Raw genomic sequence first — 6,449 nt, 5'->3', positions numbered from 1 at the left:
ATATAATGTACTGGAAAACAGACAACTAGGTAATAGAACTACACACTTTTGTTTAAACGGCAAAGAAATGCAAGAAATACTGTATCACCTTTTCCGCTTGAACAAAGAATAAAATAACTATGTCGGTCAGAGAAGCATAACAACATAACATAATATTATGAAAAGTCACTTTCATACAATCACATATGATATATATCCAACGACTTTAAGAAGAGTAGTATTATTCTCAAGTATTCCCACAGGAGTCTTCAAGCCAGTCACATTTGTTTAACATCTTGTCTGGAAAATTCACTTTGCAGCTGTTGTATACAAAGTCTCCTCCAAACTCCACTTCCGACGACTGACCGGAACTTCCTAAAGCTTAAATACATCTCTCTTTATATACCAAACTCCACTTCCGACGACTGACCGGAACTTCCTAAAGCTTAAATACATCTCTCTTTATATACCAAACTCCACTTCCGACGACTGACCGGAACTTCCTAAAGCTTAAATACATCTCTCTTTATATATATTCAGTAAAACCTTCATTTGACCATGTTTACCTTATGGCCACATTGCCTGGATGTTTGGGTCTACCAATTTTGCTCTAGACTTCAAATTTTGGAGCATCATGCTCTTTGGATGGCTTTTGGTATAAAACTATCTAGTTATTATCAAATACTTTATGGCTATTTATCTTCCCACAGATTTTATTAAATCTCAGAAATTTTCGAATTAGGTGTATTCACACTGTTTCCGGACTCGTAATGTCATGTTACGAGGCCTTCTTTTTCTTCTTTTTTGCCACCCAAAACTGCTCTTTAATCTCCTACAGATCATTTAATAAACATGTCATGTTCCTCGTTGTCAAACGACCTTTTTACTAAAGCCACACCTAGGAAGAGCCTACTAAACTGTATCTATCCTGGAGATTAACTGTCCTTTATTTCTTTGTATTGTCCATTCAACACCCTTCCTTCTCGTTTGTGGCAATACTAATAAATAATTCTACATAGTTCTCTTTGATGGTATACAGACTGTCATCGTTACACGTCCAATATGATCTGTCTTACCATATCACCCGGCCCCTCTTGGATGGAATGAAAATCGCGTATGACTTACTTACTTAACCCTTGTTCAGAGTTACTAGTAATGGGTGTAATCTCTAAAAACTGCTATAATTACGGGACATTTTGTGAATTGAGTAATAGAACGGGCTTATTTATTTTTAATTTCAATATTCATGTTCTAAATACGTAGTTTACTAAGATACAATTTCACAAGTTAAACATTTATCAAAGAAAAAAAAACGCATCATACACTAAAAGTTAATGGAGCATAAACTGTAAGTTTTAATTAATGAAATATAAGAATGAATTATATTCACAATTTAAATTTAACGAAACCAATTTAAGAAAAATAAAGGGTACATATTTATGAAATATACTTGAATATATAGTATGAAGATTGTGGTTCTACTGTCATTTCTTGGTAAAACACTTAATACTCAAACTATTTCTAAGATAAGATCTTTTAATTGAATAGAGATTTTAAAACAAACAAACAAAAAGTATAAAACAAAAGGAATCATCCACGAGAGTTTTGGCATAGCTTCAACTAGGATTATAGTTGTCTATTACTACCTATAAGAAGAAGATTAAAATTGGTAATCAGATAAACAAATACATATTAAAATATTTTTAAATGTTTATATAATGTTTGTAATGAAATTAAACACATCATAATATATTTTATTATTTCAAACTACTACAACTCTGAAAGAGGGGATTGTATTGCACAGGTCAGTATTCTCGAGTAAACATAAACCTTGGTGGGACTTAAAAACAGTCTCGTATAACTTTAAGTTTTTTTTACCACGAAAATCTTGATACATCTTCATATATTAAACCAAAATTTATTACAAGGATTCACATATTTTAAAACAGCAAAGAACAAAACGTAATTTCTACAGAAACAATAATGATATGAAACATCGAAACAATAATTTATCTGATAGTATTTTAAATCAAAATCCTGGGTATTTTTTTGAATTCATGGTTACACTTTATATATGAAATGTGCAACAGTAAGAAAAATCGAGAATTTTAAGATTGCACTTTAATGTTGTTGTTGTTTCGAATTAAGCACAAGGCTACACAATGGGCTATCTGTGCTCTGCCCACTACGGGTATCAAAACCCGGTTTTAGTGTTGTAAGTCCGCAGACATACCGCTGAGTTACTGGGGGGTAGCACTTTAAAAACACACAAGTTAATAATTATTTGTAGTGTTTGATTTTATACCTAGATTTCCAGTACTAATCTTCTATTGTTTATTTCAGTTAAAGAATTATATCCTTTTTATTCATCACTGTTACTTCTATAAAATTAATTTATTTTTCACTCCAAACTTGTAAATTTTAATATTGCAAAACTCGCCAACTTCAGAATCATGCAGAAGGAACTGATTTGATTCTACAGAGTAACTCATGTATACATATATTTCCTTTCAGTATCATGTTAAAAGTATCAGTACAAAATGGACTATAACATTTTCACATATATAAATATTCAGGTATGTCATTATTGTTTATAAAATTTAATTATTCAAAGAACATCATCGTCTCTAAAATAAATAAAACTTAGGGACCAACATAATTGTTTTACGTATAATATACAAGTGAATCACATACACAAGGAAATCGCATAAGAGTATTAAGATGCATAAATAACCAACTGTTAAACACAACACAAACAAACATACATGCACTGCCTTTCTCTCGTAGATGCCGTCTTATTGCTCTTGAGCTGCATTCTGGTTCGACAATCGGCTGGTGTCTTGCCGGACAACCCATCGAATCCTTCTGCTCAACGCCGGCAAAATTTTCTTGGGCCGACCACTTTAAATTCTCATTCTGGATTCTTCAGGGTCTTCTAAGAAATTTGCAACAGCAGTTTTACTACGCCCAATCTCACCAGCAATGGCACGTTGAGAAAGACCTTGCTTCTGTAGCTCGATAATTCTGCCACGTTCAAACTCTGTCAACTTTTTAGCCTTTGCCATGATTTTACCCAATGTAACACAGGAATTTCAGTGGGAAATGTTGACAACACTAATGCTTGAACAAAAATGACTAAATTTCGTTACGTGTTTACCGATTAACGCTTCATTTCAGTATGGTCTTAAACTTTTGACCAGCTAGTATTTAAGCTAGCTTTACAGTGTTCACATTTTCCCTATTAAATGCTAAAAGAGTTTTTTTTTATTTTCCCTTTTCTTATTTTCATCTTTCGAAGCTCTACTCAAACAAGTGGTTGAGTCTAACAACGCAAAATGCATATTTTTTCTTTATGTTCATTGGCCTTAAGATTTTGGCCAGCAGTGTGTATACGTGGCTTTGAAAGTACTACTTATATGCTTTCCTTTTCTAATCTTGTTAAATTTAATGAGCTTCTTTGCTTTTTATTATGTCTATATATCTGAATTCCAATTAATAATTACTCAGCAGCTAATGTTTGAAGAAAGCAAGGAATAATAGTAAAGTACACTTCATATTCCAAACGACAGTAATTCTGAGATTAATTGCTTCTAAAAGCACAAGCAAATGATATCCATAACTACATTCAACACTTTTAAATGACACTCTTGTACATCGTTCTGAAAATAAAAACTGTATTATCTGAGGAAAGTGATCTCCGATTCCTGTAAGCGGTACTAATAACACCTTTATTTTAGGATGACACTTAATAATACCAAAGATCGGTATACAAGTTAACATCGTAATCTGGATTAAGTGATATATTTAAGTGATTAATATTTCGTAAAATCTTGATTTCTTGAATGGAATTTCATAAGGATTCTTGTAGTAGATACAAACTCCCTCTGGTTTCTAAAGGTTAAAGTTTCTTGCTCGTCAACCATGGTCTAATCCTGACATTAAATGAGCCCAAAATGAATGTATAAAATACGTGTATTGAAAATCAACAATAAAACTGGACTTTTTTTCCATAAAATGAATTATCAGTAGCAGTCTTCCATAAAAAATATTTGTAAACGTGTTAATTACATATTTTCTGAACCCGTAACTAACTCTGACGTACTGACGTTATAGGCTAAATGTACACAGAACTTTTTTTGCTACTGGAAATATTTGAATGAATTTGATTATTTCGTTTTCCTGTATATTTTGAAATCGTCATGCGGAGTAATGTCTTTAGGCTTATGGTATTATGTGAAAATTTAAGTTCCACATGGTAAGCTCGTGTTGTTCCTTATGCCGCAAAGATTATTGAAATGGGCCTAAAACCTTACCACTTACTAAATTTAAATGCTTTCAGAAATAATTAGCGTCTTTCTTGCATCACCAAGAAACTTATCATATTTTTAAACAATTGTATGAACAATAACACTGCTGACAAATTTGATTTATCATTTTTAGCTCGCACATTACTGGTTTTCTGTTGACATAGTTGTTCAACATAATATAAGTATGTTCTGTAGACTATTGTAGGAATACTTCTACGCCGTCATATTTACATTAAACGCCAAATGAAATAACAAAAAGACGACTATAATGTACGTACACTAATATTTTTGAGTAATGTTCCTGTCCAGTCAAGCCAAACTTCATTAGCAAAGCTTACAATTAAAGCAGAATAGTTAGTTTAAGTAATACAATGAATATCGAACAATTCATTGTGATGTTCTATTCTACTTTAAGTCCTAAAAGACTTTACGTTTGTTGTTGTTTTTCAGCTTCAAACAACAAATCATCAGAATGTTTCTCACTTCCTGAATAAGACAGCTTAAAAATTCGTTAAGCAATTTTCTTTCGACAGTGTGATTTTTGTAACAAACACTTAAGTCAACCGAACACATATCTTGTCAAATAATTCTTCGGTTCATTTCATAAATTAATAATTAAATATAACAATGAAAGGTTTGAAATTTATATATTATATTCATACCGAAATTTAAAAGTTCTCCTATAAAAAACATACTGAAAGTTTGGAAAGTTTTAACAAAAATCTTGCAAGTATCGATAGTATAGTATTGTATCATATCTTAAAAAAAAAGGATAGAATCGCATAATCGCAACAACGTCTTGTGTTTATTATACTAATATATGTACTGCTTCAATTCAGGCAAAGCTAAGTGACAAAAAAGAAAAAAACTTTCGAAAACAGAGTAGTTACTATGATGGAAACATGCTACCGAGAGCTTGCTTGAAACCAATCGTGGCGCCACAAAGACCAGCACTAAACCGGAAACCCCAGGAGTCACAGCAAACACTAAACGGCGCAGTATGAAAACATAGTGGTTTACTGGTGCAGATCATGCAAACCTAGAGCTGTATGTTCTCGGGATGGTTTGTTTGTTTGTTTTTGAATTTCGCACAAAGCTACACGAGGGCTACCTGCGCTAGCCGTCCCTAATTTTGCAGTGTAAGACTAGAGGGAAAGCAGCTAGTCATCACCACTCACCGCCAACTCTTGGGCTACTCTTTTGCCAACGAATAATGGGATTGATCGTAACATTATAATGTTCCCATGGCTGAAAGGGCGAGCATGTTAGTTGTGACGGGGATTCGAACCCTCGACCCTCAAATTATGAGTCGAGTGCCTTAACCACCTGGCCATGTCGGGCCGTTCTCGGAATGCAATCACATATTTTAAATAGTTTCAAATTATAATAACCTAACACACAGAGTTTTTAACAGAAAAAAATTCTAATTCTTTGGCGCATAAAGCAGTTAATTTGAAGATATTACGTAAATAAGCCAAATAATTTTCTGTTATTATACTCTTTCAAAAAAAATCAGTCGTTCCTAATATTTTTCTTGATCCGGTTATTAAGTTTATTCGCTGTACCGTTTTTCACATTTCAGTAGACCTAAGATCTTTGACCGAGCCTTGTTGACTTATATTCCTTGCAAATCTTGACTAATCTGTGTCAAATAAAAAAAATATTTAAGGAACTATGATGTATTACCGGGTCTCTATATTCTTTTATGTATCTTTAATAATTGGCTAGACTATTCATAGTCTAAAACTGTTTTCTATGTAGTCTTGGAAAACATGCCACCAACATGAAAACTGACATTTCTATTTCATGTTTTATATCCAAGATAGTGAGCACTAGTCTACTTTGGTTTATGTTAATGTATACATGAAACAATAGGCTGTTGATCTTTGCTAAGCTACAATTATATAATTATGAGGCTTCTGGCGTACCAAGTTACCCAGCAATCTACAGGATGTGTGTACTATCGATAAATGTAAAGTTAACCCATAACTGGAAGTTGGGCTTCAGTTGAGGAAGTTTATCATCCGCTTTCAGCCTATTCTTAGAATTCTAGAAAGATTCGTCAATGTTTACTAGTAACATTAATAAAGCAACGGTTCTCTTAAAAACATTGGATGAGTTGAGAGCTAAGGAACTGAAAAGAATGTTCACAGACGTTAAGCC

This window comes from Tachypleus tridentatus, chromosome 2 (genome assembly GCF_004210375.1).
Source record: "Tachypleus tridentatus isolate NWPU-2018 chromosome 2, ASM421037v1, whole genome shotgun sequence".
Classification (NCBI taxonomy): Eukaryota; Metazoa; Arthropoda; class Merostomata; order Xiphosura; family Limulidae; genus Tachypleus; species Tachypleus tridentatus.
This window is presented reverse-complemented; position numbering follows the sequence as displayed.